General features: G+C 37.7%; 1 long non-coding RNA gene across 3 annotated transcripts; it reads right to left on the bottom strand.

Moving 5' to 3' along the window:
* On the bottom strand, positions 1-23,374 carry LOC135443117 (uncharacterized). Of its 3 annotated transcripts, none has more exons than XR_010438827.1 (7): positions 23,311-23,374; positions 17,103-17,201; positions 15,806-15,876; positions 15,384-15,486; positions 14,011-14,202; positions 6,475-6,557; positions 1-3,306 (listed from the first exon to the last, which is right to left on the bottom strand). It is a non-coding gene; the product is annotated as an uncharacterized LOC135443117 (long non-coding RNA). The 3 variants fall into 3 exon arrangements; XR_010438826.1 differs by lacking the exon at positions 23,311-23,374 and adding an exon at positions 18,104-18,229; XR_010438828.1 differs by lacking the exon at positions 23,311-23,374 and adding an exon at positions 18,104-18,169 and having other exon boundaries at positions 15,810-15,876.
* Between the last annotated feature and the right edge of the window lie 952 nt (positions 23,375-24,326).

Raw genomic sequence — 24,326 nt, 5'->3', positions numbered from 1 at the left:
AAGAAAGCTGATCTTCATTTTATGAGACAAATTTATGCAGATCTTAGCAATAAATATGTGCATCACTGAGATGAAACCCAATATGCTTTCCTTAACTTCTATCTCTCTAAACAAGCGTGTACCTGTGTATATATATATAAAGTTTACTGCTGTATCTCCCATTAAATCTCCCTGTTCCCTGCCATGAAACACCAGGAGGTGCTACTGCGTCAGCTACGGTCATACTGCTCCATGGCAGCGCACTCTCCTTCCTCAGCAGCCCTCTCTCTCTGCTTGCAGGAGCCAGGGAATGCTTCTTCACCTGGAAGTCTGCTCAGCTCTTGATGGGATAACGAGTGGGTGGAAGAGCTCATACTGAATCAGATCCAGCTGTCCTCTCTGCAAACTACCTGAGCAGATATAATTCACACAAGGTTGCTTCTGCCTTTAGGAAGAAAAGTTCAGCTCTTCATTTTGGCCCCCAACACCCCAGCAAACACCAGCCAGTTTTGGGGTGTTCAAGATCTCACTAGCCTAGGATGTTCAGCTGTTGTTACAAAACACCTTGGACAAGCAGCGTGGTCATCCCAGGATTCCTTTCTCAGTAAGTTTCCAATTACAAAGGGAACAAAACCTGGAGAACTGGGTTGGATCAATTTTATGGCATAACAAGGAGAACAAACATGCAAAATATCACATCTATGTGAACATAACACACAGGAAAACAACAGGAGCTTTAAAGGACAGTCACAGTCCTACAAGGATAAGCAAAGAGAGAAGAAATGCTCCTGAACTGTCTTTTCTTGCCATACCCAACCAATGTCATGCACTTACACCAGTCAGAAGATATCAGCTTTTTGATTTGTCATGCCCTCCATTTTCCTTTTTTGCAACTTAACAAACACATCTACAGTATTATCAAACTACATAGCTGGCATGAATATGTAATGTTAAAGAGCAACTGTGTTTGTTCTGTACTTCAGTCTTCCCACATGATAAGGCAACTGGCAATGCAGCACCAAGTTAGAATAAACTCAGACCCAAAACCAGCATGTGATATTTGATAAAAGTTGCTGTGTTAACTGAGGCATAGCTGAATCTTTATTTTCTCTGGTGTTGGCAGCCTCTCAAGGCTGTGTGGCATCCAATCCACTGTTGCCATCTAAAAGATGTAGTAAGAGATACCACTTTCTGTTTCTGATCTAGGAAAAACTTTTGGGTAGCACTTCACTATTACCATGGGTTTGTTATTCACATCTTGCCAATACCTCCTACAAATCCATGGATGGATTTTCTGATGCGCTCGCTGTACAGTGGCTCTGTGAGATTTCAGTTTTGTTGACAGACAGTGGCTGCTGACAATCCCACTGAAGCAGTGTGGTCAGCTGGACATGGCAAAGCAATGTTTCTAGGAGGTTCTTTTTAAAGTATCACTGAATTGCCTGTTTCCCTCTTGTTTATTAAGATACCTGCTGGGGGTATCTGCTCTGGCTCCCTTCAGACACTGAGGAACTATGAGGGCTTAATGTGAAACACTGTCTTACTTCAGAAGTTATTTACCATAGGAAGGAGTGTAGTGGCTCTTGACTGAAGTAAAGTACTAACTCCGAATTTTAAATGTGGGCAGTACTCTTTGGTAAAACAATTGCACTGCTGTGCAGTTAGCTCAGGTACTTTTATCAGGGACTGCAGAAAACTGTATGGATATTTGTCATTATATACCCAACAAGAGGTTTGTTCCTTACCCTGACCAGGGAGATGTTTGCATTAACAGACCTGATTGACATTATTTATGATGATTTTCAGTGCACCAAGATTTTTCACTGTGAAGTCTCCCTGCATCATCACCTATTAAAAACAGTTCTCAAGGGGGATTTTATCATCCTTATGTTAGCTTCAAAGACATAGATCCCATTGCTCCTTAAAGCCATTGCTGCATCCTCTACCCTCTCAGCAGAGTACTCACTGAAAAAGGCTTGGGACAAGCCTCTTTATGGCTACCAGCACTTGCTATGAAGTGATTCTCTAGCACTAGAGGCTCTGCCCTGTTTTGGTGCCTCCTTTGTAATGTAATTTTTGTATCTTCTATAAGGAATCATTTTTGTTATGAAAAGTGTTCAACAAGAATTCAGTGTATGTCACATCACTGTGCTGAATCACACCAACACAGATTTTGTCCTCCCATTGATCATTGTGCATGATCATGAAGTTCTTTGTCCCTATACTCCAGAATCCATCTACCAAGAAAATGATGTCTGTCATGGAAGCTTTCCTGCTGACTGAAGAAATATGTTGTAAATTTCCTCTTTCCTTAAAGGTTGTGTAATCTAATAGAAAAGTAATTTTGAATCCTAATTGCTTTTCAGAATCCAAGACTTATTGGCCTTTTGCAGAAAAACCCTTCCATCTATTCTGCTAATTTGTCGTCACCCACTAGTTCCTTTTCCCCTGATTATCATACAGAAGGTCAGAAGCTACATCCTTCTGCAACACCATTCATGGGAAAGGGAGAGGTGCTGAAATCCACAACACGATTTTCATTCACAGTCTGCTCAGAACTTATCTGCAGTTAACGCATATTAAACGCTCCTGTATGTGAAACACAACCATTGGAATATGTTGGCCTGCTCTCAAGAGTACAAAGGAAAAGTTAGTCATGCACTTTGAGCTCTCCATTCTGCATGCATACATTGCTAATCAATATTTATTTTCTGAGGGGGAAAAAAATAAGTTCACATTAACATAAGGAGTACTAAGCATATTTCTTTGTAGTAGGTGTGAAACTCATGTGTTTCCACAAATTCCAGAAGCATATAACACTAGCAGAGCATGGAAGGAACAGTCATTATTTCCTCAAATCAACAGTCATGCAGAAAATATCCTGCAACTGGGCAGAACTCTTCTCAAACAGATCTTCCAGAAGACCTGACTACCAAAATGGAACTGCTAAATATCTTGCTTTTGGCACTCTTATAACTGTAAGAGATTTATATTACTTTTGCAAATATGAAACTTTAGCATGCATGTACAAACAAAATGTAATGAGCTGTACCATTAAATTTTGCATTTTTAAGAAAACTATACTATTGTAGTTATATGTTTCATAAAAACCGACCACATTATCCCTAATTATAATTAATAGTTAGAAAAAATGTTCTTAAATTCTTCATTTCCTGTTGACATTGGGTGCAAATGTAGAAAAGGAATATTACTATTAACTTGAAGAGTAATTTCTTTAGTGTATTACCAGACTCCTCTGCCTCTGTAGAGAAGGTGAAAATGTAGAGAAGAAGAAGTGGTTTCCAGGCATCCATTTTGAAAACCTTCCTAGGGAAAAAAAAAATCAAAGCAAAAGATATAAGAAATACAGAGCATAATTCCCTAAAAAAGAGACTTTTAATTCTGGAGGAATGGGATAAGTGCATTTTATTAACAACATGCAGGCTTTCTAGCTGTATGCAATTTAAAGCAGTACTTTAAATTCATAATTTTTCCCCTTAGTTTTTAACATACAGGCTTTGAACGCAGAGCTGTGGGAGTTTGACACTGATGTACAGCATATAACCAAAAGGAACTGTTAAATGCTTTGCTCTCACAATCATGCTTTGTTCTGATTCACACAGCTATATTTACCATGATCTAAAATTCAACTAAAAGCAAGCTATTCACAGTGCAAGAGTAATGGGAGTTATGCCCTTAAGATTCCCTTCTAGCCTTGAAATTTCCCATCCCCACATCAATTTAAAGGAAAACTTGGTGGTGTTATCTATATATGATACACATAGATAAGAACAAACACTCATTTACAAATGAAATACACCTGTGGGCCAGTAATAAAGACAGTTGTCATAGAAAAAATGGAAATACAGTATGAAAATCTCCCAAAAGCCAAAACTCAATGCTGCGGATAATGAGAATGAAAATCTCAGAAAATACAAAATTAAGGCATGCTGAGCTTAAGCACACTAAACAAATGAGAACAAAACAGCTTTGAATAGCTTTCTATTCTAGGACACAAGCACACTTGATTCTGACTTTAACAACTCATTGCACTGTTTATTCTGTGTCTTAGATCTGCAAAGACAACTTAGTAGAAAGACTACAGCTGGTCTAACATTACAGCACAGGCCTCAGTCCAGGTTCTTAGGGTAAGAGCATGTAATATTACCCTGGGTCTTGAAAATAACAAAAGGCAATGAATAGAAATTATCTAATTCAATCTATACTCTAACCTTAGGCAAGAGCAAAATTTCATTTCCAAGTATTGCCACACCAAGCTGCGCTGAAGTTCTTGAAGAGTTCTTTGCAACCCTTAGGGGAAAAAGCACCACATTTCCTATATCTCCAGGCATACTAGCACTTTTCACTTTTATTACAACTGCAGTAACACAGAAATTCCTGCTGCAACTGAGGTCCCTATGCAACCAAAGAGGTTCTAGGTATTATGTAGTCCTCAACAAGAACAGACAGCAATGCTGGGGTTGGTGCATTGAGAAACCTCCTTCATGCCTCTGCACACCACAATTTTCTTCCATAAGCATTACTAACATAAAGGAAACTGTTTTGCAACCATTTTGCATGCTATGTCCGCAATTAAATTTTATCTTGGATTTAATTAATTTTTCTGCATACATTCCTGAGAGTTAATGAATCTCTTAAGAGCTCCCCTTGATCACTTTGACAGAGATTTAATCCTGTTATCTATTTTCACTACTACACCTAATTATATGAGCCTATTTTTTAGATGTTAATAAGCTAAAACTTTATACTGAGAGACAACTAAATATTTTAATGGTAGTGCCAAAAAATAATAATGATTTCTAATTTGCATTACAGTGTTACACAGTTCCTGCTTTGATAGCGCAGTTATTATGCCAGAGCAGCATTAACACCTTGAACTCTCATTTGAATAAATTGCACACAGATCTACAGACCCAGCTAGATATGTACATATTCAAAGGCAGCTAAGTAAGCTGCTGCCAGTATTTCCAAAGCCTCCAATTAGTGTTTTGCTCTAGAAATTTCCATGACTATGAGTATGTGAAAAACTCAAGAGCACCAAATAGCAGCAAGCTTCTAAAGTATATGTGGCTGCTCATACTCAGATGAGTAAAATACAGTTGGTGTTTTAGCAAGGGGCTAGACTTTCCTCAAATTTGTAAATATTCGGATATCATACCAAAATCTAGCTCTTGCCATCATAATATATAAAATAATCTGAGACTGTTTAACCATGCATCTATTTCCATGCCTCCCCACAGCTGTGGTCTCTGCCTCCTTTAGTTTCCTCCAGCCCCACAACTCAAGAATGTTCCTTTAGAATGTTCCCAATTCTTCAGGTCAGATACCCAAGACCTGAAAAATCTTTCCCACTCTTCCTAAACAGTGCATGCAGATGGGAACCTATTTATCACTTGCTTTGGTTTTCCCTTAATTAGTCCCTACTGACATCAGGCAGCTTCTTTACATATACAGAAGCACTGCAATTTAGAAACGCGTAGATGATTCTCCTACTTGTACTATTTATTTTGCTTTATCTTCACGTACAAAATTCCAACCATGTACTACAAACTGCACAGACAGAGGTGCTTTAGGCCCTCTGTGTGTATTCTTCATTATTTACTAATGCAAAATGAGAAGTAATTTAATGGAAAATTCAAATCATACAGCACACAGATACTATGGATCAAACCTAGATAAACTGTCTCAGAAACATGCAGTGTTACAGAGCATTACACTGGCAATATCTTAATTCTAAAATGTATTTGAATGTAAACTAGTATATACAAGGTCTTAGCATAAGGTACTTATACATGTACATCTGTAGTTGCTTATATAAATATATATATTAAGCATAATTATGCAAGATGCTAAGGCAGCAATTCTCCAAAATCTAAGACATCTTTCCACTTTAATTCTATATTAGGAGATTAAAGTTGAAAGTTATTGAAAGTCCTTAGAAAACAGTATAAAATAATACATATTTTAAAGCTCATTTTACTGCCAGCATTTTTACATATTTGTTCCCAGATATACACACACATCTATATATATATATATATAAATCTCAAAGGAAGTAAAATATCAACAGTACTCCTGAGTCCTTTAAATACTTCACAAAGATTACTTGCCCATATATTTTATTTTTCTTTTTTAACCAACTAATGTCCCACTCTTATCTTCAGCTGCTTCAATGTTTTAGGCAGGTAAAAAAGGATTTCTGTAGATTTTTGCTGCCACAGCCAAATGCACTCTCAAATGATAATATGCTTCTTAAGCACGCTGTCAAAAGCATGGATATCTTGAAGCAACATCTCTTTTTCACATATGATTTATAAGCATCTTGCATACAGGATTCTCCCTGCACACCTGACTGGGAATATTTTCCTTTTTGTGTTGATATACACTAACAGAAGGAACACAATTTTCCTTCTTTTGACTTAAACTCCCATCTCTACCAGTGCAAATAAATGTGATCACGTAGTTTTCTCCTACCTACTGAAGTACTCCAGTTAGATTACTTCAACTTCTACATGCTGATTTCATTCCTTCTGAAGTTTTTGAAATAAGACCAAGTCCTAGAATACAGGGGAGAGAAAGCTTCAACTTACATGCCCCATTTAGTTATTTCTTTTCTCCACCATCTCCTTTTCTCTCAGTAAAGCAAATTTAAAGTCTGGTTTTAAACTGCAGAATTTCCTGGTTTCATTTCACCAAAGAGTGTAAGAGTAGGAGTCCATCCTACCCTACAGCTCTCCTCATGTATCCACGTATTGAACTTTAAACACTGAGAAATCATAGAACCAGAAGAAAGATAAATGTTGCTGTAAGCATAATGCAAAATACTTTCTAGGTGCCAGTTCTTCATGTAAAGGAAGAAATCTTTTTTTTTAGTTATCTCTTCTCTACAGCCGCATATTTTTTCCTACAAATACATTCTCTTTTTGTTAGCTCTGAAATGTCTCAGGAAGAAAGTTGCTGCTTTACTCATCGCAGGTTTCCCAGAGAAAAAGGAGTTTCCTAATGATTCCAAGTATAATCACAGGGCCAGGCATTGATTCAAGCAAGGAGACCCTGGGTGACTTACCTGAGTTAAGAAGTCAGTGTGAACAACATGAGGATCAATATGGTTCAAGGAGTGGTTTTGCTTAGAAGGACATGCAGACACAGCTGGAAAGGACGTGGCCACCAGGACAAGAACACCCCCACAGACAGACGTAAGTACAGACACGCACACAACCAGCCCATGAGGAGTCTACACCCAGTCTTACAAGGAAAACTGACTGACACTCGAAATCAGTTTCATTTACTATCAAAATCAGTGTCTGCCTGTCTGTGAGTAAATGGGATGGATGTTTACTTGCCAATTTTATTTTAAAGAATGAAGAGACAAAATGATTTTCTATTGCAGTATTTGGTGCACCTTTTATAAGCCTATTGCATATTTTTCCATATCTGAGTAAAGCCTAGTAATTAGTACATTATGATCCTATAAGTAATTTCCCTATCATTCATACTTCTATATTCCTGATGGTTTAAATAGAACAAACATTAACAAAATTTTATAAGTAGACCCTGGCATACTGGCAGTCTCAAACAGTTCTTAACCTACCATGAAATTAAAAATAAAATTACAGTTTCTCTCTTCAGTCCAGAAGATCCCTCAAAAACAAATCTGTCAGAGAGCCCAGCTATTTTTGACATCTCCATATCTGAAGTAACCATACCAAATACCATATATATAACCATAACCATAGTGTCTCCTGAAGTTAAGTGTGTTGAATGTATCAAGTACATATGTATATTCCCTTAGGATCAGGACAATTCCTTGAGAAGTCCTGAGGATCCTCTAAAAAATCTCTCTATTTTACACCTTTCCTTTGCTCAGCATGAGCAACCTGCAACTCCCACAATGCATGATAATGAGACATGCAGAGCTATCCTTGCTGCCTGCCAGGTGTCAGAAGTAAAAACTCTGTAAGACTTAGATAACAAATTTTCTCAGTAAGACTCAGATAACAAATGCGTTGCTTGCCCCATCTCCCAGTACTTTGCTTTCAGGAAATCTTCACTGAAAAGTCTGTGGCTTTTCCTCGTAAAGCTATTTTTAATGCAGAATAAAATAAAACAAATGGCTGAAAACCTTATGAGTTGAAAATTAAATCTAACCAGAATACTTACAACATCTAAGACCACAGTTAGCTATTCTGAGAACCTGATAAGCTTTCACTTCCTCACATTGAACACTCTGTAATTAGCTATTTACTAATCACACCTTAATTTAAACTACTATATTCAGTTGAAATTAATTAAAGCTTGCCTCTAAATGTATGAATTCAACTAGACTATCCCAAGTTGTCAGCAATGAACATAACTATACACATTACTATGGCTTTAAACACTCATGTTTTAGTTTCCTCTAGAAAGAGGTCAAGATGAAAGTTACATTTCATTCCAGATGGTGGAAAGGATTTTAAAACCAAACCCATTAAATGGAGCCGTGAAACTTTAGAGTCTTTACATCTTGAGTTAAATGAGTTCTTACTTAGCCATGACTCATTTTGACCCAGAACTAGTTCACTTTCAAACTCCTAAACACTCTGTTCTTTGCCCTCAAAAAAGAAGAGCAGAAGCCTCATACGACAATTTGGGATGTAACCAATAACCTGTATATACATAGTTCACAGCAAGGTAATGTATCTCCTACTAAGGGATTTGTTAAAAGGGGTAAAGGAGGCCAAAAGAGCTCCTTCATATGGATGAGCAGTTTTCCCACATCAGAAAGTTCTCATGGAACTAGACATTTGTTATTGTTTCTGTCTCTCTTTTCTATCTGTTCTGGCCTTAGACTTACTTTGTTGTAGTAGCATGTCAGTGCCAAAGAAATATCATGGCAGCGCCACAGATCAAGTTTGTTTACATGCAGAAAAGAGTGATCAATAAAAAGCATTAAAACAGGAAACCAAAAGCATTTCACAGACCTTGTAAAATGGGTCAGCTAAGCCTGGAGGATGATACAAGTAACTTTTCATATCCTTGTTAGTCCCTTTGACTGAAAAGTAGACAAATGCCAACAGCATAAATGCAAAACCTTACCCACATGTGCTTCACTGACTCATTGAGTAGAGGATATTAAGAGAACTAAACACAAACATTTCATTCATGAAAGCAGCTTCTCAAAGCCAAAAGCTCTTAAGAAAACCAGCAGATGTGACTCTCCTACTTCCAGGAATATTGAGTGGGAAAGCATCCTATCCACAGGAGTAAGTACTCAAATTCATCTGGAACAAATTAATTTCATAACAATTCTTGTTTTAGAATAAAAATAGTATAAGTCCCCTCATGCTAAACGACCACAAAGTGGGGAATTTAAAATTGAGGACAACAGTTTGTATGCAGCGTTACACAATTTTTAAACCATCAATTATTCACTAACATATGCTAGATGCACCTTTGAGATAGGATTCTAAAAATAGGGGCTTCCTGGTAGTGATGCAGATTGCAGATGCAAGATGCAGATTCTTGCTTTATGAAAACTTAATGCTAGAAAAACCTTATCTTGCAATAGTCGATAGGAGTAAAACTTCTGCCAACATACTTGCTTAAAAGCCCAACTAATTATCCTCTCATTTCTAGCACAGAAAAATATACATTTTTACCAGAATCTACAACTTTTGGTGGCAGGAAAACCTGAAGCAAGGTAGAATCAAGAATTTTGCTTGTGAATATCTTCACAAGACTACAATATCACCCATAATTTGTTTGAGGCTCACGTTGTCTTGTCAAATGAAACATCTTTGTAAAATGAACAAAGCAAAGAGACATACACATTTCTGAAGCATCCTGATATTATTACTAGGTGCATATTTTACTTTGAATCATTTGGAATAAATTTTGTTTATCCAAAGGCTCTTTTCTTATTCATTGACATGAAGGAGATTTGTTTGACTGAATGATACTGTATTTGGAAGATTTATGTAAATGATTGTATGCAAGCCAATTAGAGCTGAGAAACTTTGTGGCAATCATCTTTAAAACTGCAGCTGTTGTAAAACCAATGAAAATTAAACAGCATGTTTTATATATTGCCACGCCAAGAGAATAATCCATAATAAATTCTGCAAAGCAAATGTGGAAATCTGACACTTTCTCGAGTGTCTGCATGCCTATACAGGTAACTTAGAAAATGTGTTTTGTGACACTCATCATGCACTAAAGTCACAATGCACCAGATAAAATGTAAGCTCATCCATATGCAAACATTCATTAATAATCCTCAGAGATCTGCTATCTCACTATAGCAGATCTTGAAAAACAGTTTTGTGAGGAGCTAAGAAACTTAAAAATGTAGCTTTGGAAATCAATGTAGTACGGAATCAAAATAAGACCAAAATTCCAATTTTTCTCCAAAGGTAAATAAATTTAAATACAATTTGGCACCTCTGAAGTTTTGCATTTTCTCAAAAATCAGTGTTCTCCAATTTTTTTTTTTTAATGCTATAATAATAAGCTTTTGAATGCTGAAATTAGCTACATCATACTTGCAAAATGAGTGTTTGTCAAACATGATTAGTTGGTACTACACAGAACTGTCTTGGCAGATGAAAGAATATCACTTGAATCTCCAAACTACTGCTGAAGCTGTTGGGTTCTCTTCCTTCAATGCCTTGTCTCTGATGTTCCAATCCAGCAAGAATTGTGCACATAAACTCTTTCACCACATTTTTATAATGACAATGCCCACTGAAATTCACTTTATGCACACTGAATAACCTACATAGAAAATGTATTTTGAGATAACATACAATTAATAATAGTCATGGAATTTGGCCTCTACAGCAACATCTACAAAAAGAACCTTCTGTTTCCCTAGGACCACACAAAAGAAAACAAGTATAGCATCAATGTTTTTTCCCTGAGCACTACTAACATTTCCTGGACAATGTTTTAGTTCAAGACTACCATATGCCTCTAATTATTTACTGATTAGAATTCTTGCATGAGCCATTATGCTTCTACATTCTAATTTTGCTTTGGAAGGTTGTAGGTTCAGTTCGGATGTAAAAGGGCTTCTAAACAAATGCTTTTACTTTGTCTAGAGTCAGAAAAACTAAAAATAAGTGGAATCTTGCACACTGTCCTGCGCAACATAGTGACATACAGATAATTTAGCTGCAGTTTGGTCTCATTTTTAAAACATGCTAATTACTTCCAAGCACTATAACTAGAACCTCCTGGGATCCTCTGAAAATTGACAAGTGGGTCAAAATACCACCCAGAGACATTGGCCTCAACAGACAGTAAAGTTCTCTTCAATGAGAGGGAGACAGCAACCACTATGTCACCAAATTCATCTAGAGTCATTGTAGGCAAGAAAAATGCTTCGTCATGTTACAGAAATGTTTGAGATGTCTCAAACTTAAATGGGAAAAAAACAAAAACAAACGCGCTGAAAGCTCAATTGCCCACATCTGAGACATTGGGTTTTCTGTTCCCTTCAGGAGGGAGTCTCATCCATCTTTTTTTCTTTATGGAAGCAGTTTTGATGCAGGGAGTAGAGCAACTTAACCTCAGGGGCACCCCCAGGTAAGATGAATCATTATCTTTGTAACTGTTTATTTCCACTTGTAGAGCCTCACACCTATTGTGCAAGGGCATCTGAAAAGGGAAGGACAGAAGGCAAGAACATCTGGAAAAGATGGGATTTTTGCACATTCAGGTTCCTTAGCTGGTCTTAAACCTGATCTTCTCTTAAGGGGCATTTAAGTGGGCAATTTCCCTACCTTTAGACTCTGGAATTGAATGACATGACTGGAGCATTTGCTGTTGAGGACTGAAGGAAAAAATGTTGTCAAGTATCTCAGTTTTGTACGTGTCAGTCACAGACAGGTCCTGTTTCCCACTGATCAGGCAGGGTGCAGTCTCTTTCTATTCCTTTTTTGTCCTAAGTACCTAAGAAAAACTATTTGTTATTTTTAATTCCCCTAGCCAGATTCAGTTCCAGATGTGCCCTGACTTTCCTGATTCCTTCCAAGCACCCTGACTTTTTCTCTTCAGTATTTAATTTTATTTTCAATTTGCTTTAACCTTCAGCTGCGCCATCAGTTTTTTTGTTATTGTTGTTATTTCCTTAGGAAACATCTTCTAAGTATCATACAGCCTCAAAACCCATACAATTTTTGTTCTGTTTTATAGCAATCAGGTGTCTCAGGAAAGACATGCAGCAACTTTCCCTTTTTTTTCCGAATTTATTTCCTATTCTACATATCCCTTGGGATACAAATCAACAAAGAACCATGGACTTCATTAGCACAGTTTACAGTAGATAAAGATCTGGTGTACAGATGGGGCTTTTATTCCAACCTCTCCAGTAATGTCTTTCCTTAGAAGGAAAAGGAAAAGTTAATGCACTTGGACTGCCCAGCACAGGCAATGACCAGCTATTGTAAGAGTGACTCTACAGGTCACACTGCTTCAAGATAGAAGAGAGATCTTTTGCCTTATTTCCAGTGAAAGATAGATTTAGTAGCAAAGTCCATCCCTTCTGAACACAGTAACTGGAAAAGATGCAAAAGCTAAAAGTAGGATGAGCTAACAATGCCATGGTATGCAAGGCTAAACTGGAACAGAGATCACATGAGTAATGATTTGTGTGGATCTATCCCTGCTCAATCACAAGGAGCTCTATATAGTATGGACTACATCACACCAACTAATGGGGCAATTGCACCATTTGGGATGGTTTTAGGGATGTAGTGGCTTTAATTCTACTTTTTTAACCTTTTACTGAAAAACTGATTTCCAGCATCAAATACTGTAATATTTTGCTAGTCTCTCCTACATTTTGGGGTATGAAATGGTCAGAAAATGAGACAGACACTGCTGAATGTTTGCCTGATCTATCATTCAAACTAAACCTACTTCCAGAATATCTGGAAAAGTTTCTGGATCATCCTGATCCTGTAGCACATTCACATGGTGACAGTAGGCAGGTAGTGTACTTAATCCTGTACAGATTAAAAAAATCCTCATTTCCTAGGAAGGCAAAAATTCTACATAAAAACAAATTTTAAAAGCCTGACTTTCAAAACTTCTTACAAATATCTCGGGCTTAGCTTACAACGCTGCAGTGACATCTCATGGCTCCATAATAGTTCCAGCAGGGAACACATGCTGGCAGAGAACACTGGCAGAACTGAGGGACCCAAATATCTACATGTAGCAAACTGGGTAGCTGGCATTGCTGTGGGATGATCCAACCCCATTAGCTGGTAACACCAGACTCATTTATCCTCCCAAATAAACCTAATACAAAATACTGCCTGTTACAGGATACTTACATCTGTTTGTATACAGGCTTGCCTTCATGACAAGGATGCCAGTTTTAAATAAAAGGATGGAATGGATGTGGAAAATAAAATTACAAGAAACTAGGCAGGGATTAATAAAGTTAAGAAGCAGGGTCAGAGGAGCAGCAGTAGCTGCTGGAAAAATTGATTCCTACCCTTCCTAACACAGACAAGCTACCATGCCAAGAGGTCAATGCCTTAGGTAGCCACCTGTTTCAAGGGGGAAAAAAAAAGACAGTCTCTTAGTTTAAGAAGCCTGGAGCCATCACATGAATATCATTACAGGGAGCTTCATACTTGCATTGCAGAAGCCAGCAAGAGGTTAATCAATTCCATGTATTAATAAAGTTGACATTTTCTTACAAAGAAAAACTATTAAAACGCTCAGTCAAAACTGAGGACTAAACCCATTCCAGTCTAATCAATCACTGCATCAGTATACCTTCTCAAAATTTAATGCAAGATCAGTCTTTATTCCTTAATAAACTCAAAGCACAATATCATTTTCCAGGTCAAAAGAAACCACTGTATAATTTATTTTCTCATGATGAATAGCAGAGCTTTTAACTAGGTCTCTTGGGAACCTGTTTTGGAGGTTTTTTTTCCGGTGCTGGGAACATTAAGGTACTTCATAAATGGAAACAAACTGGAGAGGTAGAGGGAAAGAAATAGACAGGCTTACCTCATTGTAGCTGAGGGTAGCTTTTGAGCACAATACAGTTTTTGTGTCATTATTTTTAAAGGATTCAGACTCAGGCTTATGGTGAAAACTCCGCTGTTCCAGCATGCCACCCTTGCATCATTCATTCTTTATTTCAGTGGCTTAAATCTTCAGCATGTCTTCAGGGTCTTGACCTGAGTGTGTGTGCACTGTCTAGAAGAACACACAGTGAGCTTTAAATAAGCTCTATTTCTGTTTCATTAGTTTTGTGACCTACTACAGATATTGAAAATTCTGAGTATTTAAAAACAGGCAATGCAAAAAAAGTAGAACCTCTAAAGCTTTAACACCCAAAGGAAATAATATAAACTTTAAGGCTATAGATTATGTGTGCTCTTTACACTCCTGGCTTTTGACACAGGTCATTATTGAACTCAATCCTTGCTGTGGCAGTTTTGGTATTGAGTGAAAATTACTTGGATTTCAATCAGAGGACACAGGAAGAAAATCCTCAAATACACCCCCAGCTTCCATGGAAATATGTTTTCCTCCTCTGGCAAACATCAGTTTTCATACAAAAGAAAGGAAATTAGAACATCTGGCAAAGTCAACTCTGCTATGTTCCTAAGAATGGAGAGTTCATTGAGATCTGTTTAACTGGAATACTTCCCACTTGGCTGGTACATAAAGATGAGATCAGATTAATAAAATATGCACAGTTGCACACCTTTACTACTTCTCTTGATTTCCCTTTATTACTTCATAATACATATCATTGTCCATTAAACATTTGTTTTGTTTGGGTTTTACTTCTGTTCTTGTGACTTATTGTTTGAAGATTTTGATCTATTGAAGAGCCTAACTCCATTGCAGGGCATCATATGAGACAGAAAGAAGCAGCAATGTTTGCATTTGACTGGACAACACAGACCCTTCAAGACCATGTATTTCTTTTCCTGCTTTTTTCTCTCATATGATCAAATGCTCCTGTCTCCATTGAAGTAAAATAACAGTGTTTTCAGAGATCAGCAATAACTTTGCAGATTCATCCAAGCACAAAGCAGGATAAAAAGGATAAATGAAAGGTATGGAAAGACATCCAAACATAAAGTGACTATGCAGACTACTGGAAAAAAATAGAAAGAGAGTGCAGATATGATGGGTGTTTATAAAGCCATGAGCAACTTGGAGAGAGGGGCTTTTCAGCAAAAGGACAGGATATCAGCTGAAGCTAGATGCTGGCAGATTCACAGCAAGCAGAATGGAGGCTCAAGTACTGGGTGCTTAAATTGTGGAATGCTTTGCAGCAGGGTGCTGGGATTGCTAAAACATCAGATATGCGCAAAGAGCCAATGAATTGAAAGTAAATTAATCAGAAGGCATTGAAAACCCACCTTTTATCACTAGAAATCTCTGATCCTAGATCGTTACTACATTTCTGCTGGGTTCTTTTACTCTTCTCTCACACAGACTTTCAGGGATAGTGCAAAAATTATTCTAAAAAAAAAAATTTATGAACCAAGGATTGGCACAATTTTTTGATGAAAATTTTATCTTCATACAGAACACAAGGATTCCTCTTGGGACTCAAGTTAAAGATCATTGCAGAGAGCCTGAAGTTAAGCTCTAACAACAGGATCCACTTTAAAAAAAGTGTACGCACACGTCACTTGTAAAACACAGCAGAAAGACAATTTCCTGCAAGACACACTGGGGATTTTTTGCCCCAAAAGGTTATAACTTCCAGGCTGCTCCAGTTCCAGTTCTAAGCTTCTTCTTTGTTTCTAGGCAGCAAAACAGTCAAAGAAATGTTCACCTACCAATGCTGTTGGAGGTCTAGTTCTGTTTTCCAGACAGTGCTCACTGCCAACTTCCTTGCCTGCAGTACTTTAAAAATAAATAAAGCACAGGAATTGTCTTAGTTCTGAGGGACATTTTCATATCATTATGCTGTTCACTTGTCTGAGGCAGACACAATTTAGTTAAAAACCAAACACCTTATTGCCTTTTAATCCGGAAAAATTCAATGTATAAGTAAAACATAATAAAAATGAGACCATCACATGCAAAGCCACTACTATGTGGAAAGGTTATAGGATATGACAGCCAGATCGGAAGTGACATTTCCAGGTCATGGTTTTCTGTCCTTAGCTCCTTCTGATTGTACTCAGCCATTTTATTTTGGTAGCTCAGAGCAGACATGCTGCAGCAATGCAGATTATAAAACCCACTACATGCTAGACTTTATTCAGTATTGTTTTATCACACAGTTAAATCCTGTACAATGGTCTCACAGGACTAAAGGGAGACTCTGTGCAGAAGGAAAAAAAAAATTAGGTTTGCATTTGTAAAATGGACTAGATTTTTTGGCAGGCTATTTTTTTACTAATATCTGGAGAGTTATGGTTAGGATAAGAGATTCACATGCAGTGTACCTACACTTTCTCTTGTTCCAGCTGTACAAAGACTTATCTCCATGAGCAAATTAATCCTAGTGAAATTTTCAAGGGTAAAGTAAAAGTTTAGGATTTGCAATAACTGAATGGGGCCCACCATTACATACACATTGGTCTCCTCAGGACTTCAATGTCTTTTTTTTTTTTTCTGCTGCATTCCTATGCAATATAAATGGCATTATCTTAGCACTCATCATGGAATCTGCCTGCTGCCTGCCTAATAACTGCTTAGAACAATGTTTCTGGCCTCCTTTAAAAATACAAACTCAAACAAATAATGTAATTTGATGATTGATGAAATCATGTAATTTGACTTAAAAATGGAAAAAATCTGTAGGAAAAACTGGCTTGACTGAGTACAAGTGTATTTATGCACACAGGGAAAGACTGGAGAAAGCTGAAGATGTACACTTGGAATCTACTCCAAATGCTATCAAATTTGTGCTCTGCATCAATTTATGAGGAAAAATTTTCTCAGAAAAGTGACAATTACCAAGATTGGTCAAAACTGTCTCGGAGCAATTGTACTCCATCTTACCATTACAATTACTCTGAGCCGTTTTTCCTCATTCCTTCATGTACATTTCCCCATTCCTTCATACACATTTGTTCTTTTCACCTAGATTATATAGATTAAGGACATGAAAATGTTTTTACCACAAAGCTATCTCCAAAATTCAGTCAGATGTCATTAGTACAGTAATGAAGTTCATTCATGAAGGAAAAGGTTCTTCAAGCATCCAGTATTTTTCTCACCTGGAAGACAGTTATAAAGAATATGGTTATTTGATGAAATTCTGCAAGAATGTACTTTAATGAAGAAGCATTACTTTAGTTAAAGCAAAATTTCAGTTTTTAATTAGAGTAAGCACATCAAGCAAAATAATTGAATTTTTACAGACCAACTTCATTAGCAGTATTGGCAGGAGGATAAACTACCCAGTCCTGTATCAAGCCATCTTACTTAAAAGCCACAGAAACCATTACTGTGATCCCAAGAATTTCCCTAAATAATCAGCCTCCCACAGTCCACTGAGCTGACCTTGTTAATCAAGTCCAATGGATGTGAATGTTCTTCAAACTTTCACCATTGTTGGGCATTTCCATACTTATATCAAAGTGGGTTATATTTCAACTTTCATCTATCTATATGTATTAGAATCATTAAACTTGCTAACAAATCAGAGAGTGCAATCAGAACCTGAGTACAATGTGAGATTTGGGGGGCAGGGTGGGGATGTGTAGATTGTACTCAAGACAGACCAATCATGCACTTGAAAGACACTTGAGAAAGTCTCAAACAAGGGTATGATACACAAGCAAAATTACTGTTAGGGAAGGTCAAGTACAAAGTCAATGAACAGTTGCCCCATGTACATTACCCTCTAAAAGACAATATGCACAAAGCAGTTTTACCTTCTCACTGATCTCACTATTTAGTGTTGCTTTCACACAGTACTTGACACAGCACAGCTGATACACATCAAGTTCAGAAATTTAATTTTGCTCATAAAATGGCAAAAATATGCTCTTACACAAACCTGCTTCCAACAGAAGACAACATTCTTAATACCCAAACCTACATGAGAGCAGCAGCCACAGGAACATACAAACTGTACATGAAGGACAACCCACAGGAGCCATCTGTGGTTTCTGACCTATGTCTCCTTGATCAGCAACAAGGATCTTCAACAAGGACAGCCAGATTCAGCAATTACCAGCTGAGGCAGTAGGGATTGTTTCCTTCTGCAGCTGTGGATTTAGCTTAGCCCAGGGTACACCCTCTGCAAAAAGAAGAGGGTAACCCTAGAAAGGGAACTTGAAATCCATGTATCCTAAATAAAAAAAAAACCTTCCAACAGATTTTAAGTTGTGCCTTACATATGTAATATCAAGCAGTAACTAACCCAGTCCAACTGACTGCCTCAGTTTTACTAAGTTGCCTGTCAAAAAATTTGAGGAAGAATATTTGTAATAATCTCTTTATTATGCAATAAAATCTTTATTTGTAATAATCTCTTCTTTCTCCTCAAGCTCATCTCTTTATGAATACACTGGGGTATAAAAAACTGGGTTTTAGTAGTGGTGGGGGGGTTGCAGGAGTGGTCTCAATGAAAAGTGTTATGGGGCTGCTTGTGTCAAAAACAGCTGAACCAGCAATGGACCCACAGCACAATGAAGGCAAGACAGACAAACTTTGTTACACCTCTCCAAAAAATATTTTTAAAAAAGGCAGAAAAATCTAACAGTGAGAGTACCGGTGTAAGGTGAGCAACAAGGTCATGGCAGGCAATCAAGTGCATGGACATGCACCAAAGCTTGCCCAAGAGATACCCACTGAAATTGCAAGATTTGGTTTCCCTTCCCCCAAGGAAATGAAAACAGAATCTTGCAAAACAGAAAAGAAAGGCTTAGAAACAATCTGGAATGGAGATAGGATCAAATGAAATGCAACTGAAAAAACCCAAAAAACCCCAGAAAATTGGGAGATTAAGTGCCTTCAAAAAATGGTTTCTGAGGAAATGAGGTGCAGTGCAAAGGACCAAAAGAGGCCAAAACAAACCTCACAGATGTTGCAAAAGCAGGGGAAAAAATCAAGGGGAAAAATCAACTTGGAGGGGAAGATATGAGGGACACAGCACGGATATTTAAAAAGAAAAAAAAAAGAATCTTCGGTGAAGGGAAAGCCATGAAAAAGCATGGCATACCATCAAGTGCAGGGACATGCACCAAAACTTGCCCAAATTGATCCCCATTGAAATCACAAGATTTTGTTTCCCTTCCCCAAAGGAAATTTCTTTTCCTTTGGGGAAGGGAAACGGTATCTTGCAAAACAGAAAAGAAAGGCTTACAAACACTCTTACAAGGAGATAGGATCAAATGAAATGCAATTTAAAAAAATAAAAAAAAACAAAAACCCACAGAAAATCCGGAGATTTAGTGCCTTCAAAAAATGGTCTCTGAGGAACTGAGCCACAGTGCAAAGGACCAAACCAGGCCAGAATGAACCTCACAGATGCTGCAAAAGCAGGGGAAAAAATCAGAGAGGAAGACACAACTTGGAGGGGAAGATAGCAGACACACGGCATGGATACTTTAAAAAATACATACATATGTATATATATTCACTAATATCAAAGCTATGAAAAGACACAGCATGCCATCAAGAGCACAGACATGCACCAAAGCTTGCGAAAATTGATCCCCGTTAAAGGCCAAAACAGAAAAGAAGGATTTACAAACAGTCTGGAATTGAAATATCATCAAAGGGAGTGCAATTGCAGGGAAAAAAATGAAAATTGGGAAATTTAAACACTACAAGAAAATGGACCGGGATTACAGCAGGTGCAGTGCAAAAGACCAAAAGAGGCCAAAACTAACCTCACAGATGATGCAAAAGCAGGAGAAAATATCAAGGAGGAAGACACAGCTTGGAGGGTAAGATATGAGGGACATGGCATGGATACTGAAAAAAAAAAAAAAGGAAAAAAATCTTCCCCAAAGCCATCAAAAGGCAGGCCACATGCCATCAAGTGCAGGGACATGGGGACATGCACCAAAGCTTGTCAAAACTGATCCCCATTGAAGGCTGAAACAGAAAAGAGCCACTCCATGCTGGAGGAGGGACAACCCCAAAGGGACAGGAGTCAGTGGAGAACTCCCACCTGAGCAAAGCACACAAGTAAACACAGCAGAAGAATAGAGGAACAAGGAGGAACAAAGAGAAACTTACACACTGACCTCAACTCCTCCATCATACATCACCCTCTCTTAAAATCCTACAAGTAACTTGCACCACTAACAAGAGGGGAGGGGAGGCGTCTGCAGTGAAGTTAAGCCCAGAGTAGGGGGAGGAAAAGTGTTTTCACAAAGTGTTTAAATGTTTGTTATCTTTGTTTCCCAATGCCCAAATCATTAACTAAGTGTTTATGTTAATGGGCAATAAATTAATTTAATCCCCAGCTGGAGTCTGTTTTGTCAACAGTAACGGGTGAATGATTTCCTTGCCTTTATCTTGACTCAGGAGTTTCCTCACTCCTGTTCATCTGTTTTCTCTGTCCCTCCCCCAGCCCTGTCCTGTTGTGGAGGTACAAGTGTGAGAGCTTGGCTGCCAGCTGATGCCGACCCATCACGAAGAGGAATGTGTCTAGGGTTTTAAATTTTTAATTACCTGGGAGCACAAATTTGACAGTGTTACAAGCTGTTTCAGTAAAGGACTTCCTTGATTAAATTCAAGTTTCTTGCAAATAACATTATTCATGCTAATTAAAATGCCTTCGTAGGAAATGAGAAAATAAAGAGCACCAAAGGAACCTTTAAAAAAGGCCCACCTTGCCCAATGCATGGAGTCTGAATTTTAATTTTTCTTCAAAAAGGAAATTAAATATCAACCAATACTAACCCTTTAAGAGTTGCTTCTGGTAAAAATTTTATACCCTATAAAGAATAAGACTTTCTTTACAGAAATGTTTTTCAACTGATGACAGAGACCCATTTGAGCATCTATTTTATAACTTTTCTGTCCTTGAAATTGAGAAAATTAACTAAGGCTATGTTAAATATTTTGATATATTATTATTGAGATATATTTCTCTCTTCTCTTCCCTCTTTCTATAATAAGGATCACAGTCCCTGTCGCCATGACTGTTTTGAAACAGATGGCACAAATTACAGCCCAGAAAGCTGAGAACCGGTGTTTTAAAAGTGTAAGGAGAAACATTTTGCTTTTAGAAAGTTGTATTACTTTTTGCAGTAACAAATAAATTTTGGAGGACTGCAATGATCTCTGCTGAAACTGCATTACTTACTAAAAAAAATCTACAGAATCTTTAGTAAAATAATTTTGTATTTCATACTTTTATTTCTCTAGTGTTTGGGGGACCAATATTTCTGACCAGTCTGAATACTGGATGTTTGACTATAAAAACCAAATCTAATTCTTTGTGAGGGAGTCAAGAAAACTTCAAAACAAAAATTAACTCAAGCAACTTTAACCACACTGATAGGTAAATCAGAGTCAAACTAAAAATGTATTTTTTAAATTCCTGTTCCTTTACCCATACAAAAAATTCTAGCTTCAATCTAATCGTAGATGGACACCTAGTGGTATAACATAATTGATTCCTTTATTCAAATAGTTTCATAAATCCAAAGCCCTGTGAATAGAAGGGATTTCTAGCATATTAAAAATTAAAATATCATATACAATCCTAAAGACTTTATTTTCATCTATGCTTTTCCTGGCATCTTATTTTCATAAAAGTACTATCTGCAGCAATCAGGGGTCTGGCTTCATATTCAGAAGCCTTCAATTAAGGAAAATTTAATTTTGTACCAAAAGATTTTAATATAATCAATAGGTAGGGGGTTCAGTCCTTAAAATAGAATACTTAGATAGCCTATGTAACAATAAATTTGTGGAACTTTGCACAAAATTAAACCAAGATCAGTTAGTCTGATTAAGAACACATTTTATGCACTGGAGAATATAAACAGACTTTCTCTGGAACAGCCAAACAAACAGTGCTCACAAATATAGATATAAGGTGTTGCTCCTACGTAGCGGAAAAATGTGGGCAAAGTTTCCCTAAATTATTGCAGATTCCATTTAACACTTGTGTCTACACATTCAACAAGCTATTGATGAAACAGGTATTGATATTCAAAGATGTTCTGAACAAACAGCAGCCATTCTTTAGTGAGCTATTTTACCATCCTTAGCTTCTTGTCACTTTTCTCCATTCCTCCAAGTCCTAGATCTCCCCAAGTCTTTAAAATATAAACCATCACATGTCTAAAATAGATTAACCTGACAAATTATGTCTTGAATCAAACTGCAAAACACAAACCTACAATCTTTTTATGTAGGATAAAGAGATTATTCAACATACTTCAATAACTAAAATAATACAAATTACATGAAGGAGGAGGAGGCCAATACAGTGATTAGTTCTACTTATTTTAAAGTAGTGAAAACTACCATAATCTTGCTGTACTTGGAACTAAAAAAAGGAAGAGAGTACCTATAGTCTGACTAGACATGAAACAGCACAGTCCATGGAAGCAATGAGAGAACTGTCCTGGCTAAGCCACAGTGTCAAGACATGAACAGCATCTCAGGTAGAATGTTTGGAAAACAACTTGTAAAAGGAGAGGAGAGCACTTGGGAAAGGATGTCACTCAAAAGAGAGGAGAAATCTGGATGACAGCTCCATACAGGGGCACTTAAAAGCTTCCCACACAGTGCTCTTCTTTAACAAATGGAGGAAGAAGTAACCATTGTTAAATATAGAGGATGCTGATTCTTCAAATGGTGAAGGGGGAGGCCCCTGTAGAACCTGAACACAGCATTTCCAACTTCTGTTTCTGAACAAGGTGGTCACCTATTGCAAAAATTCACAAGTCACCTAAAAATGGCAAGAAATAATAAGGTGAAGAGCCAGTGGTGCATTAGAGTATGCAATCTGTGAGGAAAAAAAAACCCTTGCATTTCTCCTTGATCTCTAGTCCTCAGAGATCAGAGATGCTGGGTGCAGGTAGGCTGAATTTCTGATTATAACCAGTTTGGCCCTGTAAGTCCAGTCACATTCAATGAGAACTTCCAAAATCACAAATTCATGACTGGTGCAGTTTATTGGAGCAACAGAAATAAAGATTTGGAGCAGCCATTGATAAATGCACTTATTGCATTTGTGATAAATATATCAAGGCTAGCTGGTGATTAATTAAGCTAAATTAACAACTCAAGCTAAAGCAACAAATTCACCTTTTCACTATGCTTAACTTCACTGCTAACTAGCTTGGTTTCACCAGAGTATGCTCTGACACAAATCAGAATCACAAATCTTACCAAAAAAAGCCCTACCAGTTTTGGGGAGGAGAGAGGAGCAAGGCCAACAACTTATCTATAGTAGGAGTCCTAGTAAAATGTATGTATTGTATAAGTGGCCTTGCCCCAATCCTAGTTGCTCTAAATGGGCTGCAGCTGTGATGTCCTTAATTGGGCAGCAGCTGTGGCTAATGAAGATAACTGGGATAAAAGGGAGGTGGGCTGGCTGGTCAGGGAGGGCTTTGGGAGAGCTCTGATGAAGAAGCAGGAACAGCACTGCTGAGAAGAGCTGTGTGAGAAAACCGCCCAGAAGATATGGGACTCTAGAAATGTAACAACAATAAGAGAACAGCGAGTGGTGACCCTGATGTGATAGGAGATAGGACAGCTGAGAGCTGGGGCTCTAGAAATATAACAACAACAAGGTGTGGTAGAAGATAGGACAGCCAAGAGCTGTAGAAGAACATGGCTTTTGAGTCAAGGAGCTGTCACAGCCAGGAGCTGTGAGAACGTGGCCTTTGAGCAAGGAGCTGTGTGTGTGTTGTACATGGCCTTTGAGTCATGGGGAAATGTATGTATTGTACTTGAATATCTATATTGTATTTGAATGTCTGTAAGTAAAAGAAAAGGGGCAAATATGGTAGGAGTCCTAGTAAAATGTGTGTATTGTATAAGTGGCCTTGCCCCAATCCTAGTTGCTCTAAATGGGCTGTAGCTGTGATGTCTTTAATTGGGCAGCAGCTGTGGCTAATGAAGATAACTGGGATAAAAGGGGGTGGGCTGGCTGGTCAGGGAGTGCCTTGGAGGAGCCCTGAGGAAGAAGCAGGAGCAACACTGCTGAGAAGAGCTGTGTGAGAAAACCACCCAGAAGCTATGGGACTTTAGAAATATGATTGCAACAAAAGAGAGCAACACTTGTCTGTGAACTGGGGTCATATTTTCATCCTCTCCATGGAGGATTCCAAATGTCAGTGTTATACTTTTGGGTAAATGGGGGTAGGACTGCAGTCAAATATAATTGGTCAAAAGTTGCTGCTGCCATAGGTGGGGAG

This window comes from Zonotrichia leucophrys, chromosome 2, assembly GCF_028769735.1.
Source record: "Zonotrichia leucophrys gambelii isolate GWCS_2022_RI chromosome 2, RI_Zleu_2.0, whole genome shotgun sequence".
Taxonomy (NCBI): Eukaryota; Metazoa; Chordata; class Aves; order Passeriformes; family Passerellidae; genus Zonotrichia; species Zonotrichia leucophrys.
Note: the sequence above shows the minus strand (reverse complement) of the source record. Positions and strands in the feature narration are given on the sequence as shown.